At 36.5% G+C, this 12483-nt stretch overlaps 1 long non-coding RNA gene and 1 pseudogene across 2 annotated transcripts; both read right to left on the bottom strand.

Annotated features, from left to right (window-relative positions):
- Positions 1-2603: 2603 nt before the first annotated feature.
- LOC132139883 (uncharacterized) lies at positions 2604-3854 on the bottom strand. 2 transcript variants are annotated; one of them, XR_009433681.1, is made up of 2 exons: positions 3687-3854; positions 2604-2944 (listed from the first exon to the last, which is right to left on the bottom strand). It is a non-coding gene; the product is annotated as an uncharacterized LOC132139883 (long non-coding RNA). The 2 variants fall into 2 exon arrangements; XR_009433682.1 differs by having other exon boundaries at positions 2604-2897.
- An 11-nt stretch (positions 3855-3865) lies between these two features.
- On the bottom strand, positions 3866-11260 carry LOC132139882 (protein transport protein Sec24C-like; annotated as a pseudogene).
- Positions 11261-12483: the final 1223 nt, after the last annotated feature.

Raw genomic sequence — 12483 nt, 5'->3', positions numbered from 1 at the left:
TCGGCCGTGAATGATTTAGAGCCAGTCATACATTTTCAGTTATTTATTCATTTTTGGAGAGAAACATATCTTCTTCATAAAATAAATAAATGATTGATTAAAACTGTAAAGTGTTAGGTTCACATGATGATGGCTCACTGAAAAATATCTGTGGTTTTATCAAGACATTAAATATTGATTATGTGTAATAAAAAATGTAATACATTATTGCTTGAAAAATATTAACATGCACACTCTTACTCATCACTGTCAGTTTGGCCAATTCATGAATTCAATTCAGAGTGCAATATTCATGACTCAAGAGCAAATGTTAAATCAAACCCAAGTCTAGAACCACACACACACGCACATTAAAATGCAGAATCATTAATCACAGAGTCTTTGATGGGAGTTCAAACAGTATTCAGTCATTCTGGGCCCTTGAAAATGAAAGGACTAATTTTAGTGTTCAGCATTTCTCCTATAATAAGTCCCTCGTTGCTTCCACTAAGACCGGTCAGTGGGTGTGGTTGGAGGGCTCGTCAATGGAATTGTGTACACCTGTTCCTTCCTTCCCTATAAAGTTTCAACTCGGTTGGGTTTGGTGTGAACTCCTGGTTGTTTGGGTTGCTATGTTTATTCTTAAGTTATGATTAGTTTAACTGGGTTCTGTCAGACGCTTGGACCATTCGTTTGTTTGAGGGTATAGTGTTTTGGTTTGTTGATTTCTTTAAGTTTTCTATTTATATTAATAAATATCTTTGTTGCAACCTACCAACCTGACTATGTCCTCCTCATTTTTCAAAGCTTTGAGCCAGTCGTGACACTGGTCCATCTAATTTGTATTTACTAAATTTGTAAAATGTAAGTATTTATGAGGTAAATCCATACAAGAAAGAATTCTCATTCCTCATGGATTTTATAATGACAGCAATGGCTATAGAGGGAGCAAAATGTAAAATTCAATGAGACATAAAGGGCTTTACATATATTCTACAGCCTTGTCTATGAAAAGAGACTGTCACACAGACGCAATGCATTGACATGAAGGTGACATAGGAAATCAGCATATGAAAAGCTCTTGTCCTCCAGCAGGAGGCACTGCAGAGACCCCTCACAGCTGTCAACCCTCTCGAACCAGTTTTAGCTGAACAAAAACACATTTAAAAATATATAAATCAACTATTTACACAATTAAACACATTTTAATGCCACACCTGAGTTTGGGAAGAAAAACTGTCAAATCCAATTCTGTGGTTTTAGCTGTGCTGATTTTTTGCTGCAGAAAGTTAATCCCTGTCAGTCCCTGCATTAAATTCTGTGCAAATGAAGTGTGTGAGTCATGTGTGTGTGCGCATGTGTGTGTGTTATTCAAGGACGCATTAAATTAATAAAAAGTGAGAGTACAGACATTTATAATGTTACAAAAGATTTCTATTTCAAATAAATGCTGTTTCTTTGATCTTTCTATTTATCAAAAAACAAAATACAAAAAAATAATCAAACATATTAAGCAGCACAACTGTTTTCAACATTGATAGTAAACCGTAATGTTTTTTGAGCACAAAATAATCATATTAGAATGACTTCTGAAGGATCAAATTAATCGAGGTGGTGTGGGGGCCATCTTACCACATCTTATCTTATACGCAGTTCATGGACACCTTATTTGTCAATTATGCATTATCTATTATTATTATTATCCAACTCTGAGATTCTCCCTTAGATGAACTGCTTCTACGACTTGTTCTCATTTGTCAGTCACTTTAGATAAACTCTGTTAAATGAATAAATGTTAATGTAGACGCCAACTAAATGTGTCCCCGCCTCACCTCTCCAGATGTGAGGTAGGAGAGTGAGTTGGTGTTGAAAAGCTGTAGAAGAGTATGAGGAGGCACACAGCAGCAGTGCCAGTGGGCAGTAGATCAGAAACAGACCCCCTGGATCCAGACTAGAGACAGTGCAGCGCACAGAACAGAGGCGTCATCATCCCGTCAGAGGAGATGGTGGAAGTTTGAATTGGCCTTAAATCTGACATGGATTTTCCCTGTTTTTTTTTTTTTTTGTATAATGAAAAATCTGGCCAATACCAAAAAGCTAATAGTAATATAATTGCTATGGTAAATAACCAATAAATGGCAGATGATAACTTTTATTCTATTCATACAATTTTGTCTAAATAAATAAATTAGAAATACAACTTTAAAACTAAAATGAATAATTTTAAATGCTGTAAGTGAATGTAGGCATTACAATACTGTAATATACCGTATCAAAAATGGACATTCATTTTAAGATTAGCTAAAGATTACATTTAATAATATAAATTAGTGTTTTTAAAAATTAAGTTTAAGCAGGCATTATGTGACAAAAAAAAAAAATCCAAATCTAAAAATAGACAATTAAATATTCAGTATCGATCGATATATATCCAATACTCATATATTGATAAATTATACTGATAAATTACAAAAGAAATTTCTAATATCAGCAGACATCCAATGGGATGACATCCCATTCTAATATTCTATTCTAATATATTGTGCACTCCTAATTATAACGGTCTTTGCTGCCAGAACTTTCGAAATAATAAGTAAAAAATAAAATGCTACAAATAGAGAGAGTACAGTAAATGCATTTATTGCTAGAGTAGTGAAGAATGTGGAATCTTTAAATCCTGCCATGTGCATAACAATCCAACAGAGAATTACAAAATTCTTACAGACAAGTCTCATTTCAGTGACTAATTTGGATGAACAGAATGTTCTAGATGTCTGTCTCTCACCAGAGGCAGAAAAAGTGGGTAGAACTGGGAAGCAGTGCTCAGCGTGTCCATGGAGACAATGAGGCCACGCAGTCATAGATGCTGATGTACAGAGCTCTGCAGCCCAGGCAGCAGCACTTCACTTTTGAGCAGACTGTAAACGTAGACAGGCAGGACTTTCAGAAACTGAGGCAACACCAGCTGACAGAAAGACACACACAGAGAAAGATAGAGAGAGGGAGAGGAGAATGATATGCAAGACTATTATTCAAATGAAATAGGATTAACTTAGAATAACTTCTCAACATTATTATCTGTGTCTGCACCGTTAATATGGCTAATGAATGGTAAAAATAATTGTGACTGGGGTAACAGTATATTAGACTGAAAACTTATTTTTTAATTGGTATCACCCATCATGGTTAAATATTTGACTAAGTTTATTGCTTAATCTGAAACATTATCTGAACATTCAATAGTGTGTGCTGGCCTAGTAACTTCTATGAAAGATCCTCATTAAAGAGAGAGTAATATATGAAGAACTAACCTGTCCTGGGAACAGCGATGCAGTGCAGCAGTGTTTCCTGAAGCAAGCCAACATCTCAGTAACCTCTGTCTGTAACTCCTCACGCAGGGACTGCAGCGGACTCTCCAGTGCTAGTGAATACACACACACACACACACAGACAAAGTAAAGTTATAAATATTAAAATGTCAAAATAACAAAACTGTAAAAGCAGGAAGACTGAGCTCAGTGCAATAAAAACAACTGATTATAAACTGTTAACTATGATAAGTTCTCGAGGCAGCCATAGGGTTGTTTTGAAATTTCAAATCTGTACAGCAGTTTTAGAGAAACTGGGCTCTAAGGTTTTTTACATCTGATATAATAGGACATGATGGCGTTACTGATGTCGACTGAGTGCAAATGGCATGTCATTACCTGTAGACTGTTATAGCAGATGACACCAACCCCTGTGAGAATGGGGATGTGTCTTGGCCAAGCCCCGCCTACTTCCTGATGGGAGAACACAAAGATGTGCACGCTGCAGCCTTGAGTGAAAACTCTTTAGCCAATGAGATCGAGGAATCTGCTCCTTGGAAGATGGACTAACATCTTGGCCTGGCTGCTTCTAAAGGTGTCTAGCAGCTGACAGGAAGTGGACAGAATAACAGTGTGTATCTGTGTAATGTTCTCTCCAGAAGAGTAACTACATGATAGCACAAACTACACCAGCAGATGAGAAGGGAATCAAACAAATGAATAATAACAAATACATTAAATAAACAGCAGATCAAATTATTTATCATATCCATTACTCGCAGATAAGTGTAATTTATTAAACAAAATGTTATACTAACTATGATTTAATATGATAATTTATTATTATATATCAATCCATACATTCACTGACATCACATCAATACTACCTGTAAGACTACACCCCTCGTTTCATCCAAAGACTTGCTGTGAGTGAACTCAAATGCCAGAGCTGTGCGCCAATCAAGCGCTGCCATGGCAACACAGCAGGAGTCAGGATCGGAGATGAAGGAGCCATAGCAACCAGATAAGCGCATCTCTGCAGAAACACAGCGATTGAGCTGTTAATATAATATATAGTAGCTATCTACCAATAATATCTGGTATTCACTCATTGAATTCAATTTCCGAACAAGTGAATATCCATTCTAGTACATAAAAGATTAGATATTTGGCAAATCGTCATGTTTTATTTAGATTACGACCCATAGATGTATACTCTGTGTCTAATTTGATTACATCTTAAATAGAAAGCATCCTACAAAAACATTAATTGAAAGATAAACTACAGTCTTTACATTTAGTTATTCTCAGTCTCAGTTCCTCCCGGTTTTAGAATCTAGGTTTTAGATGCCCCTTTGATGACCTTTACTGACAAAAACTCTGAGTTGAACTTTGAAGGCCATCTGCATGTTCACACATCTGCTCAAATCAGCTCGGAAGCATTCCTGTTCCATCTCTTACCGCAAAAGAAAAATACACCGAAAGACACAGTATGAAATGACACAGTTTGTTCACACTACATTAAACATGGTTGTCACTCCTCTTCTGAGTGCTCAATCTAGTTATATTCACACAGAGGGAAGTGGACAGAATAATGATTTTGTTTATGAAGAAAAAGAAAAAGAAAGAAAGAAAAAAATATTTTTCGTCCATTGCTACAGTGCTCTAAATGCAGGAACAGTCCTCTCAAAGCAGCACTGGATAAAGTGGCTTGCTCAGGGCGACTTTGATTATAGAGCAGGAAGGTGAACTTTGTAACACTTTCAGTTAATAAGATGTCTACAAAAACATTGTATTAGCAGCAGAGACTTTTAACAAGTACCAACCATTATGACATTCCAGGCTAATTCTCGAGGCAGGCATAGGGTTGTTTTGAAATTTCAAATCTGTACAGCAGTTTTAGAGAAACAGGGCTCTAAGGTTTTCTACATCTGACGTAATAGGACATGAGGTTGTTACTGATGTCGACTGAATGCAGATGGCATTTATTACCTGCAGACTGTTATAGCAGATGACACCAACCCCTGTGAGAAAGGGGATGTGTCTTGACCAAGCCCCGCCTACTTCCTGATGGGAGAACACAAAGATGTGCACGCTGCAGCCTTGAGTGACACACTCTTTAGCCAATGAGATCGAGGAATCAGGTCCTTGGAAGATGGACTAACATGAAACCAAGAGGAAGCAGATAAATAAAAAACTTTATATAAACCTCAAAACTACCTTTATGGCTAATATTGTGGAAAAAAATACATGCTCTTTAATTCACCTTCACTTTGCTAGAGCTGAAGAAACCAGAGGAGTTTTTCTGATTTGTGCCTTCAGAAACAGGTGAGGAATGGAAGATCAATAATTTGCCTGGAGACGCTGCAGCCTATTATAATGAGACGTAAGAGATGTATAAATAAACATTTGCAGCACAGATATTAAATTTTTCAGCAAGAGCATGTGCATGTTTAAGACTCATATTAAGGCTCTTGCCTGAAGAATCTTCAGTCCTGCAGAAACAGGAAGCTCTTGTGAGCTGGATCTATCTTCTGATTCAGGGTTGAAAAGTGAAATTTCCTGAAGAACTCTGCCCAAGAAGAAATGACTATTGTTAACATTTTGCCTCTTGCTATAACAATAATTATATAAGTAGAACAAACACTGTTTTAAAACCTTTCAAGTATGTGTCAGCAGTGGCAGCAGAAGGCCCTCCAACACAGGAAGTTCCAACTCTTCACAGTCAGTGATGACCATCATGTGGGGGCGGGACAGAGCTGGACTCAGGTTATATAGATGGATCCGGCTGTCATAGGTCATCAAACCCACTCTGAGCTCTGATCGGACAGTTTCTTCGAGCCTAAAACAATGACACAATATTCACAAGCCATTTTACTTCCAGAATTGATTTTAAACATCAGGAATGGACATGATTGTGAAAACTCTAAATGTTAAAATCCCTTACCCATTTAAAGCTTGCAACCGAGAACAAATCTGCTAACAAATGTGGTCTGGCTGCCCCGTTCTTATCGCACTGGCAGAAACATCTATCGCCAGCAGCAACACAGCAGCTTTACACTGTCAAAAGAACAAAGAACTTGTGTCAGTACTGTTCAACAAATTAGATAAAACTAACATCAATATAAAAGCAGACTATTGTGTGTGCATTACCGTTCAAAATTTGGGGTCAGTAAGTTATTTAAAAAAAAATTAATAATAATTTTTTTCAATAAGTCTCTTCTTACGCTTACACAGACTGCACTTATTTCATTAAGAATTAGAGTAAAACATTAATATGGTAATATATATATATTTTTAATTTGAGTTTAACTGCTTTCTCTTGTAATATATTTTAAAATGAAATTATTCCTCTGATGGCGAAGCTGAATTTTCAGCAGCCATTACTCCAGTCTTCAGTGTCACATGATCTTTCAGAAATCATTCTAATATACTGATTTGGTGCTCAAGAAACATTTATTTTTTATTATCAATATTGAAAACAGTTGTTCTGCTTAATATTTTTGTGGAGACCTTTTATTGAATTCATAATTTAGATTATTTAGTGAATTCAAAATTCAAAACAACAGCAATTATTTGAAAAAAGAAATTCATAGAAATTTATATAAAATCTATTAATAATTTAAACGGAGTTATATAAAACATTTTCTTTGATCTTTCAATGGCACTCAGCAGGTGTTGCAGTTCATCAGTCAAAAAGAAGTGAAATAAAGCACATCCATCCATAATAAAAAGTGTCTCACACGGCTCCGGGGGTTAACTAAGGCCTCCTGTAGAGAATCAGCGCGTTTTTGTAAGACAAATATCCATATTCAAAACATAACAATCACTTTAATTTAGCTTGCTCCAACAGTTATACACAGAAGCAGGATGATATAAGATGTAGGCGTTGCACATGCGCCAGTGAGTCTTGTGAAAACCAACGTCGTTTACAGGAGCAAAGGAAGCAAAAGCCCCGTTCACACTGCGATTCCGGAAAATACACGGGTAATGTGTCCCGGCAATTGTTCCCGGGTCGCTAGATTTTGCTCCTTTCACTCTATCAGTAATTTCCCCGAATCTGTGCATGTATTCACACACAATCCATAAAGGTCCCTTAATGACACGTGACATCAGAATGTGATGTGTAATGTACGAGTCGAAAACGCTAGGCACGTTAACTTTCACTTAAGCTGGCGAACGATCTCAGTTTCAGATCAGTTTAACTGATCTCTGCTTCATTTCGTCACGAATGTTGATCTGCATTCAAAACACCTGTTAAAAGGGATGCATGATAACGTGCGTCATCACTACGACACACCCTTTATGGCATTAGTTCTGGCTTTTGTTCACACAGAACTTGTTCCAGGAATGAACCCGGCAATGCTACTAGGTCCCCAAGCCGGGATCAATCCCGGGACCTGTTTGCATTCACACAGAAGGCGACCCGGCAATTTTCCGGGACTCATGTGCAGTGTGAAAGGGGCTAAAGTATCCTTACTTTAGCAAAGGAAAACCAGTCTCCTCTTGGCTTATATCGAAATCCTCTGACAGTCTTCTTTACAAATCCTTGTTTTGTACTTCATATAATTCATACTAATTCATGACCGTTGTTTTGTTTTTTATTCTTCACCCTGCGATTCCGTGTTCGTCACTTTCCAACCTCATATGTCTTCCGCCTGGAGCTGCTTCCGTGTACAACAGTGAACAAAAGCTAGATTAAACTGATTATTACGTTTTAAATATGGTTATTTTTCTTACAAAAACGTATCGATTCAGGAAACCTTTGTTCACCCTCCGGAACCATGTGAGGCACTTTTTAATATAGATAGATGCGCTTTATTTCACTTCTTTTGGACAGATAAATATATACTGTAGTGTATATTTTAAAATAAAAACATGATCATGCTTAGAACTAGTTGTTTGTATTACAATACATAGTATAAAACAAGAGAAAAATTAAAGTTCAAAACAAATACACGCCATTCCTGACCTGTTTTTGCAGTATATCATATGAGCCAAGACTGATCTCAGGTTTTTTTTCCGCAGTCGACGCAGCGACCCTGTTTAGTGGGTTGATAGGACTGCCATGGCACTATGAGAAAAAGACATGTTTGAGCAAAGATGGGAGCACATATGTGCACATCTTTAACCGAAATGTGAAAAAAGACTGCAGGCCAAACAAGACTAACCTTCTGTGAGTTTGTCGCAGGAAGGACAGTAGAATGTTTGCCTGCAGTCCTGCTAGCTCATAGCAGGGCTCATGAAGGCCCCACAGTGTGCACAGCCCTTAACACAATCTTCAGCCTCATGAACTGGCACATCACGCTGTGGAAAACATTCGAATAACATGTGTATAAGAGTATTTCATCTTTAAAATAATTAGTAAAACACTCAAGAGTATCTGAAGGAGATTGAGATTTTTCAAAATTTTCATTCATACTTCTCCTTTCTCGGGCCTGGCCAGTGGACACACGATTGCACCCAGCGGGAGATGACTTTTCTGAGCTGACTGAGCCTCCACAGGGAAGCTGTAGGACGTGCATTACTAAATAATTTTTACTAAATTATTATTAACTTAATAATAGTTATACTAAATAACTGATAAATAATATATGTTTTCCCCTAAACACACATTATTACTTGAATAAAAGCATGATTTAAAAAAAAAAGATAAGTGAAGCTGTAATGTTTGTGTTTGTCCTAGTGTCAGCATGACTCCGCCATTAATGTGGTGCTGAATTTATAAGACTGGAAAACAACAGCTGATTATCATGATGTCTGATTATAAGAACAACAGCTGTCAATATTTCATTGCCTTTGTGTGCCTAGCTCCATTATTGTCTGAAAGTCAGTTAAAGTCAGAATAATTCACAACAAAGTACAACAAAAGCTGTTGTGATACAAAGGCCAGGTGCATCACATTTATTTATCATGTGAATCTATGAAGTCAAAAGATAATATGGCTACCTTGGGCAGCAGTGACAGTACCTCTGTTCTCCAGGGTGCATTGTGTTGAGCAGAGAGGGGGAACTGAAGATTTCCCCTCCCACTGGATCCTGTCCTCTTTAATCACATGGACCTGAACATTTTGGAGACAGAGGACACATACATTGAGACAAAACAACTCAGCCATACACAACACTGCAACCAAACCTGAGCTGTCTTGAAAGAAACATTAGAGAATAAGAGGGCAAGTTGATTTACCACACTGCGTAGAAGCTGAGGATCCAGGCCGTACCGAGCATTTTTGTCAGACACTGGACTTGTCTGACGAAAGAGAGGAAAAGATTGTGATCCTTCAGTAAATTCAATACAGTTGGCCTCATGCTTCTATAATAGATGAGACTGAAACAATTAAAACAGACTGCAAATTTAACACTAGATTTCCATCACATCCAAGCTTTCCATCAATCACATACAAGCCATAATCATGACACATATTCAGCACTTACTCATTTAAATTCTCTCTTTAGGGGAAAAAGAAGTGGGATTGTAACAACTTTTTAATTGAGGTATTTTTTAATTTCCAAAACTTTTCCTATGCTATCTTATGTCGTGAACGCCTTGAATTGTTTTATTTAATTACAATTAAATGAGTGATAAAAGTGAACCAGAATGACAGATGCTTACACTGTCACTGGTAGAAACAATACAATATTTAAAAAAAACATTTTAACTTGTATTTTTAAATATATTTTATTGTATTTTACCATAAAAAGAATTAATACAAAGAAATTTACAGTGATAATTTTTTACTTAAATGCACATTAATCTGGGACATCTAAATGATTTAATACCAGATAAGGGTGAAATAAATTCAAGAATAATATAATAGGTATCAAATTTTATGACATAAAGTATAATATAAATTATGAGAATAGGACTTTAATTAGATTGAAAAAGGAAAATGTTTCTTGAAATAAAAACAAAATTAATTATAAATAAAAACAAAACAAAAAAACAAACCACAACATCCCCGATCTCCCCTACATTGTCTCAGCAACAGCCTTTAACACATCTGCGGCAAGGCAGGTTCAAAAATGTTGTCATTTTCTTCCATCAGACAGTGAATTTCTCCATAGATTGTGATGTTCTAAGATTTATTATGCTTACCCTGGTAGCTTTGCTGTGAAGGGCCCAATACAGTGAATAAGGCCGATGACCTGCTGAGCTTCCTGATGTGTGGGTCATCGGGGTCACACTCTGCTGATCTGGGTTCAGGTTTGAGTAGTGATAAGAAGGAGGAGGACAGCTGGGTGGAGGCATGGTCGGGGTCCTGGGGCTCTGTCCGGCCCATGGCTGAGGTGGTGGATGTGTATAACTCTGGTTTACTGCAGGAACCTCCATTCTACAGTATGACCAATTCAATCTACCTTTATAATCAAAGACAACATTACAGAACAATGTCATTCTGTTTCATAATCAATTAAGCCCTAAAACCCAGTATGTATACTGTATCCTTTCTGGCATGATGTAATTGCAATTTCTATAAAAAGCTTGTTTATACACATAAAGAAATATATAGAAATTCGGTCTCCTTACATGTCAGCCTTGCTGTCAAACAGTGATCAGCTGACCGTCCATCTCGTGACACCGGTAAAAGCGCTCATCCGTCTGTCGCTTTCAAGAACTATGTATTTGATTGCAAGGTACAGAGAAAAATACATTTTTACCATGCGATGCATTATGCATTATTAGATGTCAGCACGAGTCGCGCTAAAATTGAGAGAGACTCTGTAGCTGGTTTTCGTACAGGAATACGGGTATGATGCAGAAACCGTTCGCCTGGGTTAACGTTACCGTCTTCAGCTCCGTCACTACACAAATGGTAGAAATCTCAGAAGGCGAAATAAATATGCAATTTCAATATTCTAAAAGACCCTCTGTCTTCCATACACAGCACCGTCTTCAAAGTGTGTAGTCAGTGTGTGCACGCAGTAAGCGCGTCTCCCCACAATTGTTGTTGCAATATCACTATTATGAACTCAAGGTGGCAGAACTGCGTCACCAACATGGTCACCAAACGCCAAAGTGGACATACGGGCTACACGGACCAGTGACGAATGAGGACTCAAGATACTGTACATATGAAATTATGAATAGTAGGTGTGAACGTTATGTGAAATGTATTGTAAGGTCATATGTTTCAGAATACTTACTCAAATTAATATGATAAACAAAACATTACAATTCATCACTGAATCTACAAATGTAAATGTTATACAAGATTACGATTAAAGTTTTGTTATTTATCTAGAAAAGTTATTCAGATCAGTTACAATAATTATTTTACAAAAATTATTATTATTATTATTATTTATTTAGTCATACATGGGTAAATACTCCTAGATTAACTTAAATCTTCTATATCCTACACTACACAGTCACTGTGTTTACATGATACCTCCTTTATTTTGGATCAATACAGTTCTTAATATAGAATATTTTAAGCAAAAATACTGCATTAACCCTTTAGTGACTCAGAATCTCATTCCACCCTCTACCTCATCATTTTATTTATTTTATTTATTTTTGGGCCCTACCACTTCTTCTGTGATTAATTGTCTAAGAGAGAGAGAGAAAAAAACCATTGATCATGTACTTTTCTACTATTTCTTATAGTGTGCAGTTAAACCAATAAGTAAACAATGTGCAGTTTCCAATGTACAGCATTCCTCTATGTATCCACCTAATATTTCCCATAAGAATGGTCACAGCCATTTGTAACTTTAATGCATCTGGCTTATGGTGTTGGTTCCAGTTAATTTTAGCTGTACAAAACAGCTCATTATGCTGCTTGAAACATGTTTTTCTTTTTTTTTCTTTTTTTTACTGTATTATTTTAATATATTGTCTTTATTATGAACTTGTCATTTCCCTATAGTAGCTGATGAAGTCTCGCACATTCACAAAACAGCTGGAAACATTGCAAAATAAGGTGGATAGCTCAGTAGGCCTATATGTTGTTGTGTTTTAAAATATAAATGCAGTACAAAAGTAATGAATCATGTTCTATAAGTGACAAATAAAATACCAGAATATAACAAAATATATTCAATATTATTATTTTCTTGACTAAAATGCCTGACATTTTTGCATCTGGGCAATTTGTAAATGTGAGGCACGTAGAGTATTAATAATGTGTAAAACACACATGCCTTTAAGGGTTAATGTGCACATAAAGGCCAGTTATTTACACAGTGGTTCATCATAG

The sequence above is a fragment of the Carassius carassius genome, chromosome 4 (assembly GCF_963082965.1).
Source record: "Carassius carassius chromosome 4, fCarCar2.1, whole genome shotgun sequence".
NCBI classification, from domain to species: domain Eukaryota; kingdom Metazoa; phylum Chordata; class Actinopteri; order Cypriniformes; family Cyprinidae; genus Carassius; species Carassius carassius.
Note: the sequence above shows the minus strand (reverse complement) of the source record. Positions and strands in the feature narration are given on the sequence as shown.